The sequence below is a fragment of the Hypanus sabinus genome, chromosome 27 (assembly GCF_030144855.1).
Source record: "Hypanus sabinus isolate sHypSab1 chromosome 27, sHypSab1.hap1, whole genome shotgun sequence".
Classification (NCBI taxonomy): domain Eukaryota; kingdom Metazoa; phylum Chordata; class Chondrichthyes; order Myliobatiformes; family Dasyatidae; genus Hypanus; species Hypanus sabinus.
The window spans coordinates 42,943,187-42,963,234 of record NC_082732.1 but is presented as its reverse complement, the minus strand read 5'-3'; the positions used below and the strand labels follow the sequence as shown (position 1 = coordinate 42,963,234).

The 20,048-nt window shown below is 42.4% G+C and overlaps 1 protein-coding gene across 3 annotated transcripts in view; it reads right to left on the bottom strand.

The window, feature by feature from the left end:
* Positions 1-11,665: 11,665 nt before the first annotated feature.
* ptpn11b (protein tyrosine phosphatase non-receptor type 11b) overlaps positions 11,666-20,048 on the bottom strand; it is a 136,531-nt gene continuing 128,148 nt past the window's right edge. The window contains exons 16-17 of one of the 3 annotated variants that reach the window (XR_009508255.1): positions 18,118-18,250; positions 11,666-12,229 (exon numbers count right to left, since the gene is read on the bottom strand). The gene's annotated coding sequence lies outside the window, so the exon portion shown is untranslated. The remainder of the gene's footprint in view (positions 12,230-18,117; positions 18,251-20,048) is intronic. The other 2 variants (XR_009508256.1, XM_059952329.1) reach the window with 2 other exon arrangements.

Sequence of the window (20,048 nt, the reverse complement as noted above, 5' to 3'; positions counted from 1 at the left end):
ATAGAGAGGTTTGAGGAAAGAACAGCAGAATAAAGGGTATAAAGGTAGTAAGGTAGAAGGGCTAAAGTGTGTGTACTTCAATGCAAGAAGCATCAGGAACTAAGGTTTGAACTGAGAGCTTGGATACATACATGGAATTATGATGTAGTGGCCATTACAGAGACTTGGCTGGCACCAGGGCAGGAATGGATTCTCAATATTCCTGGATTTCAGTGCTTTAAAAGGGATGGGGGGGGGGGGGGGCGGAAAGGAGAGGAGGGATGGCATTACTGGATTACTGGTCAGGGATATTATTACAGCTGCAGAAAGGGTGGGTAATGTAGCAGGATCCTCTTTTGAGCCAGTATGGGTGGAAGTCAGGAACAGGAAGGGAGCAGTTACTCTACTGGGGGTATTCTATAGGCCCCCTGGTAGGAACAGAGATACCGAGGAGCAGATTGGGAGGCAGATTTTGGAAAGGTGTAAAAATAACAGGGTTGTTATCATAGGTGACTTTAACTTCCCTAATATTGATTGGAACTTGATTAGTTCCAAGGGTTTAGATGGGGCAGAGTTTGTTAAGTGTGTCCAGGATGGATTCCTGTCACAGTATGTTGACAGGCGGACTAGGGGGCATGCCATACCAGATCTAGTATTAGGTAACGAACCGGGTCAGGTCACAGATCTGTCAGTGGGTGAGCATCTGGGGGACAGTGATCACCGCTTCCTGACCTTTAGCATTATCATGGAAAAGAATAGAATCAGAGAGGACAGGAAAATTTTTAATTGGGGAAGGGCAAATTATGAGGCTATATGTCTAGAACTTGTGGGTGTGAATTGGGATGATGTTTTTGCAGGGAAATGTACTATGGACATGTGGTCGATGTTTAAGGATCTCTTGCAGGATGTTAGGGATAAATTTGTCCCGGTGAGGAAGATACAGAATGGTAGGGTGAAGGAACCATGGGTGACAAGTGAAGTGGAAAATCTAGTCAGGTGGAAGGAGGCAGCTTACATGAGGTTTAGGAAGCAAGGATCAGATGGGTCTATTGAGGAATATAGGGTAGCAAGAAAGGAGCTTAAGAAGGGGCTGAGAAGAGCAAGAAGGGGGCATGAGAAGGCCTTGGCGAGTAGGGTAAAGGAAAACCCCAAGGCATTCTTCAATTATGTGAAGAACAGAAGGATGACAGGAGTGAAGGTAGGACCGATTAGAGATAAAAGTGGGAAGATGTGCTTGGAGGCTGTGGAAGTGGACGAGGTCCTCAATGAATAATTCTCTTTGGTATTCACCACTGAGAAGGAACTTGATGATGGTGAGGACAATATGAGTGAGGTTGATATTCTGGAGCATGTTGATATTAAGGGAGAGGAGGTGTTGGAGTTGTTAAAATACATTAGGACGGTTAAGTCCCCAGGGCCTGATGGAATATTCCCCAGGCTGCTCCATGAGGCAAGGGAAGAGATTGCTGAACCTCTGGCTAGGATCTTTAGGTCCTCGTTGTCCATGGGAATGGTACCGGAGGATTGGAGGGAGGTGAATTTTGTCCCCTTGTTCACAAAAGGTAGTAGGGATAGTCCAGGTAATTATAGACCAGTGAGACTTATGTCTGTGGTGGGAAAGCTGTTGGAAAAGATTCTCAGAGATAGGATCTATGGGCATTTAGAGAATCATGGTCTGATCAGGGACAGTCACCATGGCTTTGTGAAGGGCAGATCATGCCTAATAAGCCTGATAGAGTTCTTTGAGGAGGTGACCAGGCATATAGATGAGGGTAGTGCAGTGGATGTGATCTACATGGATTTTAGTAAGGCATTTGACAAGGTTCCACATGGTAGGCTTATTCAGAAAGTCAGAAAGCATGGGATCCAGGGAAGTTTGGCCAGGTGGATTCAGAATTGGCTTGCCTGCAGAAGGCAGAGGGTCGTGGTGGAGGGAGTACATTCAGATTGGAGGGTTGTGACTAGTGGTGTCCCACAAGGTGTCCCAAAAAATCTACTTTTTGTGATTTTTATTAATGACCTGGATGTGGGGGTAGAAGGGTGGATTGGCAAGTTTGCAGACGACTCAAAGGTTGGTGGTGTTGTAGATAGTGTAGAGGATTGTCAAAGATTGCAGAGAGACATTGATAGGATGTAGAAGTGGGCTGAGAAGTGGCAGATGGAGTTCAACCTGGAGAAGTATGAGGTGGTACACTTTGGAAGGACAAACTCCAAGGCAGAGTACAAAGTAAATGGCAGGATACTTGGTAGTGTGGAGGAGCAGAGGGATCTGGGGGTACATGTCCACAGATCCCTGAAAGTTGCCTCACAGGTAGATAGGGTAGTTAAGAAAGCTTATGGGGTGTTAGCTTTCATAAGTCAAGGGATAGAGTTTAAGAGACGCGATGTAATGATGCAGCTCTATAAAACTCTAGTTAGGCCACACTTGGAGTACTGTGTCCAGTTCTGGTTGCCTCACTATAGGAAGGGTGTGGAAGCATTGGAAAGGGTACAGAGGAGATTTACCAGGATGCTGCCTGGTTTAGAGAGTATGAATTATGATCAGAGATTAAGGGAGCTAGGGCTTTACTCTTTGGAGAGAAGGAGGATGAGAGTAGACATGATAGAGGTGTACAAGATGTTAAGAGGAATAGACAGAGTGGACAGCCAGCACCTCTTCCCCAGGGCACCACTGCTCAGTACAAGAGGACATGGCTTTAAGGTAAGGGGAGGGAAGTTCAAGGGGGATATTAGGGGAAGGTGTTTCACTCAGAGAGTGGTTGATGCGTGGAGTGCACTGCCTGAGTCGGTGGTGGAGGCAGATACACTAGTGAAGTTTAAGAGACTATTAGACGGGTATATGGAGGAATTTAAGGTGGGGGGTTATATGGGAGGCAGGGTTTGAGGGTTGGCACAACATTATGGGCCGAAGGGCCTGTAATGTACTGAACTATTCTATGTTCTATGACACTCGCAAATTTCTACAGCTGTACCGTGGGGAACATTCTGTTGCATCACCATTTGGTATGGAGGGGCCACTGGACCCAGGAACTACAGGAAGTTGTAAACTCAGGTAGCTCTATCATGGGCATTAGCCTCCCAGTATCAAGGACATCTTCAAAAGGAGATGCCTCAAAAAGATGGAATCCATTATTAAGGACCTTCACCACCCAGGACATGCCCTCTTCTCATTTCTACCATCTAAAAAGAGGTACAGGATCCTGAAGACACACACTCAATGTTATAAAAACAGCTCCTTCCCCTCTGCTATCAGATTTCTGAATGGACAGTGATCTCATATATATATATGTTCTTCTTTCAGTAAAAGGACCAACTAGTTCTCCTCTACTACTACCCTCCTCCATCTAGTAGAACTGGTCCTGACCCTCAACAATTTTTTCTTTGGCTCCTTCCACTTTCTCCAGATTCAAGAGGTAGCCATGGGCATCTGCATGGGCTCTTGTCTATGCCTGCCTCTTTGTTAGCTACGTAGAATAGTCCATGTTCCAACTCTTCCTCTCTATATTGACAAGTGCATTGGTGCTGCTTCATTTTATCAACTTCCACCCTGCCCTAAAATTCACTTGGTCTATTTCTGACACCTCCCCAGCCCCCTTTCTCAATTTCTGTTTCCATCTCCGGAGACAAACTGTTGACTGATACTTTTTTTAGAAACATTCCGGTTCCCACAGTTATCTTGACTATACCTCTTTCCACACTGTCTTGTGTAAGAATGCTATTCCCTTTTCTCAGTTTCTTCATCTTCACTGCATCTGTTCCCAGGATGAAGCTTTCCTTTCCAAGACATCAGAAACATCCTTCTTCAAAGAATGGGGCTTCCTTTCCTCCACCATTGATGCTGCCCTCACCCATATCTCCTCCATTTCCCGAATATCTGCACTCACCCCAATTCTCCCGCTGCCTTAACAATGATGGTCTTCTTCAAGTCCTTACCTACCACCCCATGAGCGTCCACATTCAACACATTATTGTCCGCAACTTCTGCCTTCTCCAGGGGGTTTCTACTACCAAATATATCTTTATCTTCCCCTCGCACCCGCAGTTTCTGCGGGGATCATTCCCTCCATGAATCCCTTGCCCATTTATCCCTCCCCACTAATCTCTCTCCTGGCACTTATCCCTGCAAGCAACCAAAGTGCCAGACCTGCTCATTCAACCCCGCCCTCACCTCCATTCTGGGCCCAAATAGTCCTTCCAGCTGAGGCAACACTTCACCTATGAAACTGTTGGGGTCAGCTATTGTGATACAATGCTCCTGATGTGCACTCATCTACATTGGTGAGACTCTTCATAAATTTGGGGTCAACTTTGTTGAGGACCTCCACTCCACCTGCCAAAATCGGATCTTCCCGGTGGCTAAACATTTTAATTCCAATTCCCATTCCGAAATGTCTTCTCTTGTGCCATGATTAGGTTAGGGTGGAGAAGCAACACCTTCTGTTCCATCTGGGTAGCCTTCCATCCTGATGGCATGAATATCAATTTTTTCTTCCAGTAAGAAAATTTTCCCTCCCCGTTCCCCTCTTCATCTGTTCCGAACTCTGGCCTCTTAACTCTTCTCACCTGCCTATCACCTCACCCTAGTTCCCATCCTCTTTTCCCCTCTCCTAGCAGACTCCTTCCTTTCCAGTCCTTTACCTGTTTCACCCACCTGGCTTCACCTACCACCTTCTAGCAATCCTCCTTCCCCTCCAACCACCTTCTTATTCTATCGCCTTCCCCCAGATATCAACTGTTTGTTCATTTCCAGAGATGCTGCCTGCCCTAATGAGGTCTTCCAACATTTTAGATGTGTCGCTTTGGATTCTCAGCATCTGCAAGCCTTCCTGTGTTTAAATAATAACAAATAACATAATTGATTCTGAATGGAAAGGAATACACACACACACACACACACACACACACACACACACACACACACACACATATAAAAGAATATATATATATTCATTCTTCTTGTAATTTGTTGTTTTAATATTATTTTGTATTGCAACGTACTGCTGTTGCAAAACGCCACATTTCATGATGTGCCAGTGATATTAATCTTGATTCTGAATGTGCTGATCTGGATTTGTGTGGTGTGCTGCCACCTTTAGGTGTTATATAATAATACAGAAGGAGTATTTGTCAGGCTGAAATACAAAAAAAGTCTGCAACACTGGAAATCCAAAGCAACAGATACAATATACTGGAGGAACTCGGCAGGTTAGGCAGCATCTATGGAAATTAATATCTTGCTTTAATCTTACCTACTGGTGCAAACATGGGAGTATCATGAGCTCTTATCTTGTTAAGCAGCCTTATTTGAGGCACCTTGTCAAAGGCCTTCTGAAAATCCAAGTACACAACATCCACCAATTCTCATTTGTCCATCCTACTTGTTATTTCCTCAAAGCATTCTAACAGATATGTCAGGCAGTTTTCCCTTACGGAAACAATGCTGACTTTGTCCAATGTGCCTTCAGGTACCCTGAGACTTCATCCTTGACAATCAACCTCAACAACTTCCCAACCACCGAATTCAGGCTAACTGGCCTATAATTTCCTTTCTTCTACCTCATCCCTTCTTGAATAGTGGAGTGACATTTGCAATTTTCCAGTCCTCCAGAACCATGCCAGAATGTATTTCTTCTTGAAAGATCATTACTAATGCCTCCTCAATCTCTTTCAAAACCTTGGGGTGTAGTCCATCCAGTCTAGGCGACTTACCCACCTTCAGACCTTACAGCTTCCCAAGCACCTTCTTCCTAGTAATAGCAGTTGCACCCACTTCTGCCCCCGACTGCCTCGAACTTCCAAAATATTGCTTGTGTCTTCCACAGTGAAGAAGGATACAAAATCTTTTTTTAGTTCATCCGATATTTCCTTGTCCCCGATGACCACCTCTTCAGTACCTCTTTCCTCTTGCCTCTCTTTTAGTCTTTATATGCTTGAAAAAACTTCTGGTATCCTCTTTGATGTTATTGGCCAGGATACCTTCATATTTCATCTTTTCCCTCCTTATGGTTTTTTTAAGTGCCCTCTGTTGGTTTTTAAAACCCTCCCAGTCCTCTTTTGCTTTTGGTGAGCTATCACCAAAAAGATCGGTGCAAAAAGCTTGTCATGATGGCAGCTCGACGACTCCACCAGGAGTTAAGGGCGCGCACACACAAACACACACACACTCCTCTAACTTTCCACTATTTTTTGCACTATTATATCCCCTCTCTTTAGTTTCCTTTACCCAGAGGGTGGTGGGTGCAGGAATAACCTGCGCTGAGCTGCTAGACTGCTGAGACCAGATCTGAAAGGAACGACACTCATCACTCTCAAACACATCAAGAGAACAGGAAGCAGAACTGGAATGGCCTTCTCAGGTCTGCTCCACCATTCTATACGATCAAGGCTGATTCATTGTTGCCATCAACACCATTCTGTCCCTTTACTCAGTGGTGATTGTGCGAGGAGATTTACCATGATGCTGCCTGGATTAGAGATCGTGTCTTCTGAGAACAGGTTGAGCGAGGTCAGTCTTTTCTCTTTAGATCGAAGGAAGATGAGAGGAGACTCGATGGAAGTACACAAGATGATAATGGGTATAGATAGAGTGGATAACCAGAGACTTCTTCCAGGTGGAAATGGCTAATATGAAGGGATATAATTTTAAGGTGATTGGAAAAAAGCATGGTGGGATGTCTGAGTTAAGTTTTTTTACAGAGTGTGTAAGTTTTTTACAGTGCGTGGAACCCCCTGCCAGGATAGTGGTAGAGACAGATACATTAGGGACACTTAAGAGACTGGATGAAAGAAAAATAGAGGGCTATGTGGGAGGGAAGGGTTAGATTGATCATGGAGTAGGTTAAAAGCTCTGAATTACATTGTGTTCTAACCGTTTAACATGCCTAAACAGACACCAATCAATTTCTAGACTTACTGGAAATTTTTACTAGATTATTAAATGCAAAGTTACTAACATTAAATATTCAACTTGTTTACAGAACAAGCTTTTTATTTTTTTTGCTTATTTCAGCATAAATTTGCTGTAGAACTGCACCTGGAAAACAAAAGCAATTGGGTACTGAAACCTAATATCTCTCTGCAAGCTCACAGGGAAGAGAAGAGTAATGATTGGTGTCAGATTTACTCGATTTGATTTTGAAAACCATTGCTAGTGCGCCAGGACCACCAGACTCAAAAATAGTTAATTTCTCCAAGCAGCAACACCTCCACAGCCTCCACCACCAATACTTTATCATTTCCTGTCAGTCACTTTATGTAGACACTCCTGAATATAATGTCATTTTATAGACAATCAATCTATTTATATAAGCTATCTTATGTATTGATATTTATTGTGTTTTTTTTTATTATAGTGTTTCTTTTTGAGCTACATCGAATTTACACTTGGAAATCTTGAATCTAGTGAGCGCACTCTCTATGAAACATGTTGCGTTTGATCTGGCCATCTGTTGAATCTAATGCTTTAATATTATCATGTATTAACTTTGTTTGAACTAACACTCTTTTTTGAAATCAGAATCTGACCTGAATCAGAATCAGGTTTATTATTACTGATATAAGCTGTGATATTTGTTGTTTTGCAGCTGTAGTACAATGCAGCACATTTAAAAATGCTAAAAATGCTAAAAACGGAGATCTTTAAGATGTTATTAGAAACGGGGATTGTGCCGGAGGATTGGCGTATTGCTCATGTGGTTCCATTGTTTAAAAAGGGTTCTAGAAGTAAGCCTAGCAATTATAGACCTGTCAGTTTGACATCAGTGGTGGGTAAATTAATGGAAAGTATTCTTAGTGATAGTATTAATAATTATCTGGATAGACAGGATCTGATTAGGAGTAGCCAGCATGGATTTGTGCGTGGAAGGTCATGTTTGACAAACCTTATTGAATTTTTTGAAGAAGTTACGAGGAATGTTGACGAGGGTAAGGCAGTGGATGTAGTCTATATGGACTTCAGCAAAGCCTTTGACAAAGTTCCACATGGAAGGTTAGTTAAGAAGGTTCAGTCGTTAGGTATTAATGCTGGAGTAATAAAATGGATTCGACAGTGGCTAGATGGGAGATGCCAGAGAGTAGTGGTGGATAATTGTTTATCGGGATGGAGGCCGGTGACTAGCGGGGTGCCTCAGGGATCTGTTTTGGGCCCAATGTTGTTTGTAATATACATAAATGATCTGGATGATGGGGTGGTAAATTGGATTAGTAAGTATGCCGATGATACTAAGGTAGGAGGTGTTGTGGATAATGAGGTGGGTTTTCAAAGCTTGCAGGGAGATTTATGCTGGTTAGGAGAATGGGCTGAATGTTGGCGGATGGAGTTTAATGCTGAGAAGTGTGAGGTTCTACATTTTGGCAGGAATAATCCAAATAGAACATACAGGGTAAATGGTAGGGCATTGAGGAATGCAGAGGAACAGAGAGATCTAGGAATAACAGTGCATAGTTCCCTGAAGGTGGAGTCTCATGTAGATAGGGTGGTGAAGAGGGCTTTTGGAACGCTGGCCTTTATAAATCAAAGCTTTGAGTACAGAAGTTGGGATGTAATGTTAAAATTGTACAAGGCATTGGTAAGGCCAAATTTGGAATATTGTGTGCAGTTCTGGTCACCGAATTATAGGAAAGATATCAGTAAATTAGAGAGAGTGCAGAGACGATTTACTAGGATGTTACCTGGGTTTCAGCACTTAAGTTACAGAGAAAGGTTGAACAAGTTAGGTCTCTATTCATTGGAGCGTAGAAGGTTGAAGGGGGATTTGATCGAGGTATTTAAAATTTTGAGAGGGATAGATAGAGTTGACGTGAATAGGCTGTTTCCATTGAGAGTAGGGGAGATTCAAACGAGAGGACATGATTTGAGAGTTGGGGGCAGAAGTTTAAGGGAAACACGAGGAGGTATTTCTTTACTCAGAGAGTGATAGCTGTGTGGAATGAGCTTCCTGTAGAAGTAGTAGAGGCCAGTTCAGTTGTGTCATTTAAGGTAAAATTGGATAGGTATATGGACAGGAAAGGAGTGGAGGGTTATGGGCTGAGTGCGGGTAGGTGGGACTAGGTGAGATTAAGAGTTCGGCATGGACTAGGAGGGCCGAGATGGCCTGTTTCTGTGCTGTGATTGTTATATAGTTATATGGTTAAAAATTACAAAAATAAGTAGTGCAGAAGACAAATAATAAGGTAGTGGTAAACACCAGGGATTCTACAAATGCTGGAAATCTAGAGAAAACACATGAAATACTGGAGGGACTCAGCTGGTCAGGTAGCATCTATGGAGGACAATAAACAGTCAACACTTCAGGCCAAGACACTTCACGAGGACTGAAAAGGAAGGAGGAAAAAGCCAGAATAAAAAAGTGGGGGGGACAGGGAAAGAGGAAAGCTAGAAGGTGTAAGTATGACTCTGGGTGAATAGATGGTCAAAGAATTCACAGACGGGGAGCAATGTGAGAGGATCTCACTGAACTCCCATCAAAGAGAAGATTTAAACTTCTTCAGGGTAGGCATTCCTTGAAGTGGAACAGCAAATCATAAACACAAGAGATTCTGCAGATGCTGGAATCTAGAGCAACACACATAAAATGCTGGAGAAACTCAGCAGGTCAGGCAGCGTCTATCAGAATGAACAGTGTTCATGAATTCACAGAGCATTCATAGATCTGATGGCGGGGGAAGAAGCTGTTCCTTAGCGGGTTGAAAATCTCTAGGATTCTCTCCCCCACAGAGTTAAAGAATCACAGAGAGCTATGGTATGGAAACAGGCTCTTCAGCCCATTAAATCCATACTGAACATCAACCATCAATATATAAACAATCAATCATCAACACATCAATCATCCATTTACACTAATCATACTTTATTCTCTCAGCATTCTCATCAGCTCTCGTCTGATTCCACCACTCACTGACACACTGTGGGCAATTTATAAATGTAATTTAACCTATGCCTTTGGGAGGTGGGTAGGAACTGGAGCACCTAGAAGAAATTCATAAATTCAGGAGAATGAACAAACTCCAAATAGACAACACATGAGACTAGGATTGAACCTGGGTTACGAGCACTATGAGACTCTATGAGCTGTATCACAGTGCTGCCAGGTTATGAGAGCTAGCCCTCTGGGGAGTATTAAAAGAGCAGGTAAATAGATTTTTGAAAGATTAAGAATTTGATTGTAATGGTGAACTGGCACAGGAGGGCCATGGCCATACTAGTAGGGGCAGCACTACTACAGTGCTAGTAACCCGGCTCATTTCCTGGTGTTACCTGTAAGGAGTTTGTACGTTCTCCCTGTGACCATGTGGGTTTCCTCCAGGCACTCCATAACCTCCCACATTTCACAGATGTATGGGTTAGTTAGCTAATTGGTCACATGGGTGTAATTGGGTGGCACAGGAAGGGCCTGTTACCATGCTGTATCCCTATGTAAAAATAAACAGAGAAGTTGACAGCAGCATTATCCTGCTAGGAGCATGATGAATGTTGGGGCAGGCTTGAGGGCGTATGAGGACTATTTGTCCTCTTTGCTTCTATTTACTTGTGTTCTTCAAAAATATATATTTTTAAAGTTGTCAGTTTGTTTCATATAAATTGTCTGGGTCTCATCATCCAGTCCTGAGAGGCTGATGGTGGGCTTCAACCTTGAGGTTCCGGAATCACTCATTCCATCATTGAACTTTTCCCACAACTCATGGGCTCACTTTCAAGGACTACTCACTTCATTTTTCAATATTTATTGCTTATTTATTATTAATAGTATTTTCTTTTTTTATTTGCACGTTGGTTGTTTGTTCACCCTGTTGGGTGTGGTCTTACACTGATACTATTATTTATCTGTATTTACTGTGATTGCCCACAAGAAAATGAATGTCAGGGTTGTATGACAAATAGGTACTTCAATAATAATTTACTTTGAACTTTGACCAATGTGATGAAAATAACAGCTTGTGGATTCCTTCAGAGTGTAGGAAAACAATTGTGTCAGCTGAAGTTATCTATGGCAGAAGAGAAAAATCGACCAGTTTCCTCTGCCTTCTCAATAGCTGTAACATCAGATTCTAAAATCCTCTCAGGTGAAGTCTGACCTCTCTCTGAAATGCCTGTGGATTGACATAATTGTACTTACCATACACAAGAGGGATCAGTGTCCTCAGGGAGGGGAGGTTCTCCTAAGGGATTAGGGTCAATTCCATTTGATGTTCTCCAGTAGGGCTATTCTCTTAATGGAGAATGCTTGCGCGTGACTTTGTTTAACGTGGGGAAGCTGATGTACCAGTAGCTACTATAGGGTCAGGGTCCAATGGTGTGGAATGCAAGCTGACTAGGGATCCTTCACTGCTGAAGTCTTCTTCTGCTTTCACTGCTGTTGTGATGTGTCACCATCTTCCATTGAGGTTTTAGTTGGATCACTTTTTTGTCAGGAATCTCCCCTTGACCTTACCACCATGGATGACTCTACCAGGACCTAAGCGCCAGACAGCATTGCTCTCAGGAACTCACATGACAAAGTGTCAATCCTTGGAGAGGAAACATTCAGTGGTAAGTTGTAAAAGTAAGACTGGACTATTGGCTCTACATCGAGAATAGTTCAGTGTTTTCGGAGTTCAGAAGACTGTGAAAGGATGATAAATTTATGTGAGTAGCCTGATGTATAAAAATCACAACTCCCCTTTGGGAATAACCGATGTACAAAGTTGGTGAAAAAAGAGAAATGTTTATTCTGCAGTTCAATGGCAGAAACTGTGTGTAAAAATATATATCAAACCAATAGTACTATAGAGGAATGGACAAATTATCCTGACCACAGTATTATTAGAGCATCAGCTAAGGAGAAGAACTATGGAAAATATTAAATCAACTGATACATAAAGCAGGCCTTCAGTTAAATTTCATCCAATGAACACACATTCTTTCAGCAGGGATACTAAAATTTAAAAAGGAAAGGTTCAGGATTTACAGTAAATTGGTCTACAATATCATGTTACTGAGATTTTCTTTAACTCTGCCCCATGTACGGTTCCAAGCCTGGCTGTGAAAGGAGGATAGTTTGGCATATGACTAGCAACCTCATCCCGTAATAACCCAGAGCTACAAAAACAGAAACCAACAGAAACTCCAAAAGCTTCATCCCTGGGAGTGGAAGGACCTTCACCTGGAAGATGTAAGATGGTCTACACCTGGGGGTAACTTGAAAGACTGTCTCAGCACTGAGGACTCTGGTGAGCAGCTGTCAGCAGTCTGTGTTCCGGTAGGGGTGACGGGCTTAAAAAGAAGAAGAGATTTTATTTGCTTCTGAGAAATTTTTAATGTCTCTATGAAAGAGGTTCAAAATCTCTACCTAATCACCATAAGCTCAGCTTGTGACATCATAATTTCTGGAGAATATTTTTGCTTTCATAGTAGTCTTCATTGTAATTAAAATCATGGACAAAATAAAAAATAATCAACATGTGGTTGCAAATAGAGTACAACTGGGGTTTAACCATGAAAATAATCTGCACATAAAGACCCAGATTTACTGGACCAATACAATATTTAGCTGCACTCAGTGAGGAACAAATTTTCAGGTTGGTCCATATATTAAAAAGCTTTTTGCTATTCCACTATTCCTGCAAGCATGTAATTTTCAGTATTTGAGTTAATTACGTTTACAAATTCTGACATGGGAAAAAAAGACAGAAAATGAGCGAGCAGCAATTTTGAGATCTTCTGCAACAAGGGTTTTGGTACGAAGGTTTGACTCTTTATTCCTCTCCACAGATGCTGCCTGACCTGAGTTACTTATTTTATTTAGAGATACAGTGTGGAACAGGTCCTTCTGACTCAATGAGCCACACTGCCCGGCAACCCACCTATTTAACACTGACTAAATCACAGGACAATTCACAATGACCAGTTAGCTTACCAAAACCATAAGTCTTTGGACTGTGGGAGGAAACCTGAGCACCCGAAGGAAACTCACAGGGAGAATGTACAAACTCCTTACAGTGGACACTAGAATTGAACTCTGAACTCCAGACTGCCCGAGCTGTAAATAGCTTTGCACTAACCACTGCATTTTGTGTGTATGTTACTCTTGATTTCCAGCATCTGCTGAATCTCTTGTGTTTATTTCTTGAGGCAACTGTAACATAACACAGAAAAAAGAACAGTACAGCACACAACAGGCCTATACACCATGATGATTTGCCAACCATGATGCCAATTTAAACTGCTTATTTGTCTGTTCTTGTGCCATCCAAATGCCTTTTAAACCTTGCTATTGGTTATTCTTTCCAGGCACCCTGCACTCTCCATATAAAGAATGACTTGCCTCATCAATCTAGTTAACATTTCCCTTTTTACCATTAGACTATAAGATATACAGGACTGTTACGGTGCCTAAGGCCTTTGCACAGTACTGTACTTGTCAACTTGGAGAGGAGAGCGAATTTGTAGATCTGGTAGGAGCAAAAGCTGTTGGTAATGGTGTAATCTGACTGCCATGGGAGTGGTACGGGACAGGTGGCAAAGGAGGAATGCCAGGGGTGGGGGTGGCACAGGTGCAGACACATCCAGCCCTGAGACAGCAGACAAGACATTTGATTCCAAATAGTTAGTTAACTGATCATTACAGTATGTCTCTCTGGTGCTTCCTGCTCCTTCCCCTTTTCCCGACCATGATTCCCCTCTCCCTGCCACTTTCGTACTCTCAGCCCACAAGACACCATTATCAGAATCAGGCTTACGATCACTCACATGTCATGTCATGAAATTTGTTTTTATTTTGCAGCAGCAGAACAGTGCAATACATAAAATTACTAGAGCATTGTACAAAGGTCTAAGGCACTCTAGCTATATATACGTGGCAAAGGCTTTTGCACAGTACTAGCAGCAGTATTAGGCTATTTGGTCCATTGAGTTTATTGCGCCATTCCATTATGGCTCTCAACCCCATTCTCCTGCCTTCTCCCTATAGCCTTTTATGTCCTTACTAATCAAGAACCAATCAACCTCCCCCTTAAAGTTACCCAATGACTTGGCCTCAACTGCCACCTGTAGCAAAGAATTCCACAGATTCCACTACCCTCTAGAATTTAACATTTTCACCCTGGGGTAAAAGAACCCTAATGCTGCAAATATTTTTTAAAGAGTTAACTCGCCATTAATATAAGGTCATTACCAAGCACAGAATGCTGGAAGAGTAGTATCCTGTAGTGGTTAGTATGATGCTGTTACAGTTCGGAGTTCGAGTCAGACGTCATCTCTAAGGAGTCTGAATTCTTTCCTGTGGAATGCATGGACTTTTCCCACATTCCAAAGACATAGGTTAATTGGTCATTGTAAACGGTCCTGTGATCAGGCTAGGGTTAAGTGGGGGGTTGCTGCACAGTGCAGCTCAAAGGACTCAAAAGGGCCTGTTCCGTGCTGTATATCTAAAATAAAAATTTTAAAAATAAAATGAATGTGATGATCAACATACTCTTCAAATTAAAAAAAAACATCAGCAAACCGTCATTAATTAGGCTGTAGTGATTGCATAAACTAGTCTTAATCAGGGGAAATGGCATTCCTGCAAAATCTTAAACTGTGCAGTGACACTTTCACAAATCCCAGTAGAATAACAGTCAAAGTTTCTGCATTTTCAAATTAACAAGATCACTGCAATAAATTGATTGCCTTGCAAATAATAAGTATTTTTTTAACTCAAAGATTCTTCAATGGGAAAGGAGAGAAATGAAGTTAATATTAAGTTGCAGTGACAGTGGGGAAGGGATGGATAGGGAAGAATCGACACTCAGAGGTACACCTGTACCCCTGCTCATTAATGCAACGATCTAATCAGCCAATCACGCAGCAGCAACTCAATGTATAAAAACATGCAGTGATGGTCAAGAGGTTCAGTTGTTGCTCAAACCAAATATCAGAATGGAGAAGAAATGTGATCTAAGTGATTTTGATTGTGGAATGATTGTTGTTGCCAGATGGGGTGGTTTGAGTGTTTCATGAACTGCTGATCTCCTGGGATTTTCATGCACAACTGTCTCTGGAGTTTATAGAGAATGTGGCAAAATACAGAAGAGCATCCAGTGAGCAGCAATTCTATGGGCAAAAAAGCCTTGTTAATGAGAGAGGTCAGAGAATGACCAGACTGGTTCAAGCTGACAGAAATAACCACAAGTTACAACAGTGGTGTGAAGAGAGGGCATCCTGTTGAGCCTTGATGTGGATGGTCTACAGCTGCAGAAGTTCACAAACATACAGAAATACACTCAGAGGCTACTTTAGAACAGACTGAGACCAGAGTTGCCCTGACAGTCAATGGGCTCATAGGGGCAGACAGGAAAGGAAAGCATGGTCTTTTGTTCATAAATCTGTGAAATTAGTGCTGTCAGAAAGCGAGAACAAGATAAACAGATGTGAAAGACGCCAGATGCTGGGCTGCAGGATATTATCTGTGTTCTCACACTCTCTCTCTGGCTGCACTTCATTACTTTTATGAACTTTGACTACATTCTCTAACTGCTTCTATTCACCCCCAATCAGATTATCTTCCCAGGGAAATCCTGGCTTTATTTCCCTTGGTATATATCCTCTATGGAACCCATCTACCCTGCATCTACTCTACAACTTTATACTAATTTATTTTCTCTCATTCAAAGTTCAGTTGATATGTAATACTAACCCTATTTTCTTCCAATGTTCTCTCTTATCAGAATCCTCCTGTTCTGTTTTTCCATACCCCATTCTGGTTCTCGTCTTCTTCCTTCTCTTCTCCTCACATTGCATCACCTCCCTCTGGTGCTCATCTTCCTCCCTTTCTTCCACGGTGCACTCTCCTCACCTATTAGATACCTTCATCTTCAACTCTTCACTGCATCATCTATCACCTCCCAACTTCTTATTTTATTTTCCATTCACGTGGTCTTACCAATCACTGTCCACCTTGCACTCCTTCCTCTTCCCCACCTTCTTATTCTGGATTCTGCCCCCTTCCTTTGCAGTCCTGGTGAAGGGTCTTGGCCTGAAATGCTGACTGTTCATTTCCCTCCAGGGATGCTGTCTGACCTGCTAAGCATGTTGTATGTGTTGGTCAGGATTTCCAACATCTGCAGAATGTCTTGTGTTAAACCCTAATTCACTTTACATGCAGAGTAGCATTTTCTGCTTTCATGATTTAGACAGGAATTACTTGAGAAGTTCTCAGTTCAAAACTGGGATCTGCTATAAAACAGGTCTCCTTTAAGTAAAGTCCTGATCTGGTTCTAACTGCAAGACCCACACCCCTACATTGGTTGTGACCAGCATTCCCACCGCCAAAGTCATAACCCTTAAACCAACTCTCTTCACCCACTGATTTCCTGAGCTAACAGCGTGATCTTTATCCATTCACCAATTACCCCTGAACAAAAGTGAAACAGTGGAAGAACTCAGCAGGTTTAGCAGAAAACCATAAACACAAGAGGTTCCTCAGAATCTGGAAATCCATAGTAACAAATACAAAACGCTGAAAGAACCTAGCAGGTCAGGCAGTATTTATGGAAATGAAAAAATGGGTGATGTTTCAGGTCGAGGCCCTTCTTCATGAATGGAAAGGGGAAGAAGCCAGAATAAGAAGTTGGGGAAAGGACACGCTGGCAGGTGATGGGTGAGACAGGTGGGTGTGGGTGGGGGGGGGGGGGGGATGAAGCAAGAAGCTGGGAAGTGAAGTAACAGTGCATTTAACAGCATCTGTAGGGGAAGGGGGTGAATTTTGTCAATATTTTGGGTTGAGACCTTGCATCAGGACCCTGACAATTCCATTCCATCGCCCACAGATGCTCCTCAATCTGTTGAGTTCCTCCAATAGACAGACTGAATTTTGCTCCAGTATCATCATCCGTGATCTCTCATGTCTCCAAATTAATCCTGTCCCTACAGTCATACCACCTGATGCCCTACAATAAATTTACTGGGCATCAATCATCTCTCCCTGAACCAACCCAGTACTCCTTTTATACAACAACACACACAAAATGCTGGTGGAACACAGCAGGCCAGGCAGAATCTATAGGGAGAAGTGCTGTCGACATTTTGGGCCGAGACCCTTTGCCAGGGTGAAGATGCTATAGATCTCCCTATAGATGCTGCCTGGCCTGCTGTGTTCCACCAGCACTTTGTGTGTGTTGTTGTTCGTCGACAGTGCTTCTCCCTATAGATGCTGCCTGGCCTGCTGTGTTCCACCAGCATTTTGTGTGTGTTGTTGTTCGTCGACAGTGCTTCTCCCTATAGATGCTGCCTGGCCTGCTGTGTTCCACCAGCATTTTGTGTGTGTTGTTTGAATTTCCAGGATCTGCAGCTTTCCTCGTGTTTACTCCGTATATATCCCAGCTTAGCCCTTTGCTACCTTCCTGGCCTAACCCTTTTTTCTGATCCTAGTCCTGATACTCTGCTTACTGAGTGGCAAAGAACTACCTTCCCACCCATTTGTCTATGTTGCCTTCTGACCACTAACCCCTATGCCCATCTGGCCCCAGTCCTGGAGCTAACTGGCTTTCTTTGTGTGCTCTGCTGTTATGGGAAAGGTATTTCATCATGTATGGTCTACCCTGTTACACACAACTTGTTAATTGGCTTATAGCAAACATTCTTCAGTTACTAAGCGGCTGGTTTCAAATATCTCCACTATATGTCAGCATTGCAACACCACTCTATTCCTACTTGAGGCACTGTTGCTGAGCTTTTGTTACTTCTGTAATAGAAGAAAACTATTTTGATTATCTTCACTATCCATGCTCTCGTAATCTTTTCACCCCCTTTAGTAAAGTCAGATCACTCCCCCAGTCTTCTTTGCTCTGGGAAAACAAGCCCAGCCCAACCCATCTTCATCACTAAAGTCCTCCAATCCTGGCACATCCTGGTGAATCTCCTCTGCCTTGTGAGGGGCACAGCCACATCCTCGCTTAGTGTTTCCAGCATTATATTTTTGTTAATGGTTAGATTCTCTTTTGTAGTTTTCTAAGTCAAACAAGTCTCTCTTTTCCCTGAAGGCATTGCAAGGATAATTATTAAATTTTAACAATGGCAAATTAAACTCATCCATTCATCAGTTCCAAGGAGAGGCACTTAAAAATACATTTCTGAATACAGGCTTACAAATAGCATGATCATTAAAAAAATACTTTGCTGACAATAAATTAAACCATTTCTAGAAGGCAGTTTTCTTCAGGCATTTGATTGGTAGAAGTGCACAAGGATCCAGACACAAGTTGGGGTAAAATTATTTTCAATGCAGGCTGAAGCTTCATGTAAACAGGAGTAATTCTGAACAGAAGAAAACAGAAGAGACATTGAGATCCAGATTTATTTATCACATGTATATCGAAAAATCAAGACTGTTTAAGTTCAACATTGTTTAATGTCATTTCCAGGACACCAGTGGAAAGGAGAATAAAATAATTGTTATTTCGGATCTGAAGCAACACAAAAAAAACACATGATAAGATAAAGAGCATAATAATAAAAAACACAATAAATATAAATACATAAGATAGCTCATATACATAGATTGATTGTATGTTCATAAAGTGATGTAAGGCACAAGAACATCTGTGCAAAAGGTGACTGATAGGAAATGATAAAGTAGTGGTGTTTGGGGGTGTGGAGGGGTGGGTTAGTGGTGGAGGTGTTGATCAGCCTTACTGCTTGGGGAAAGTAACTGTTTTTGAGTCTGGTGGTCCTGGCATGGATGCTACATAGCCTTTTCCCTGACGGGAGTGGGACAAAGTCCATAAACTGGGTGGGTGAGATTCTTCATGATATCACTGACCCTTTTCCAACACCTTACTGTCAAAGTGAAATCCCAAAATTCAGAGTAACACATAAAAATGCTGGAGGAACTCAGAAGGTCAGGCAGCATCTATGGAGATGAATAAACAGTCACCCTAAATCTAATCCATCACAGCAAACACTTTCCTCACCATTGTGCACATCCACAAGAAGAGCTGCTATAAAAAAGCAGCATCCATTATTAAGGACCCACGTCATCCAGGACATGCTCTCTTCTCACTGCTGGCTTTGAGAAGGAAGTACAGGAGTCTCAGGACTCACACCAACAGGTTCAGGAACAATTATCATCCTACAACAATCAAGTTCTTCACTCACCTCAACACTGAACTGATCCCACAACCTATGGACTCACTTTCAAAGACTCTACACTCATGTTCACTATATGCATATATGTATGTATGCATTTATTTGTTTGTTTGTTTGCTTGCTTGCTTCCTTTTTTATTTGCACAGTTTGTCTTATTTTGCAGATTGGTTGTTTGTCAGTCTTTGTGTGTGTGTGCTTTTTCATTGATTCTATTGTATTTCTCTATTCTACTGTGACTGCCCACAAAATAAATCCCAGGGTAGTATTTGGTGACATATATGTACTTTGATGATAAATTTACTTTGAACTTTGAATATCACGTATGAATGGAAAGCATATATTTTTAGCATGAGTTATACTTGTTTGACCTGTCATCTTGATGACATCAAACTTTGCACAGAGCTGATCTGACGTCAATCCTGCCTCCCCAGGTTATAGAGATCCAGATGTGACCTTGTGCTGAATTACTTGCAGAAAACTTGTTACCAGCAGCAGAAAAACAAAATTACACAACACAGTGCTAAATGGGTTGGATCACTCATTCTTGTGTGACTGTGGGCATAGATGTTGCCACAAGTAGGTGGTGGAGCCTAAGTTGATGGACTAGGCAGAGAAAAAGAGGAAGCTCTTTTCTTGTCATCCTTTCAGGGCCAGACAGTTAGCATGAAACCTCAATGAGGGAAAACCCCTCAGCAAACAAGGTTGTCCATGATTTTCTGCAGAAAGATGTGCGCAGCACAGTAGCGGCTGGCATAACACTATTACAGCGCCAGCAACCAAGATTCGAATTCTGCTGCTGCCTGTAAGGAGATTGTATGTTCTCCCCATCAGCACATGGGTTTCATATGTGTGCTCCAGATTCCTCCTACATCCCGAAGACGCAGGGGTTAGGCTTAGTCAGTTGAGGGCGTGCCATGTCGCTGCCAGAACCCTCAGACTGTGTTGGTCGTTTGTGCAAACAGTGCAT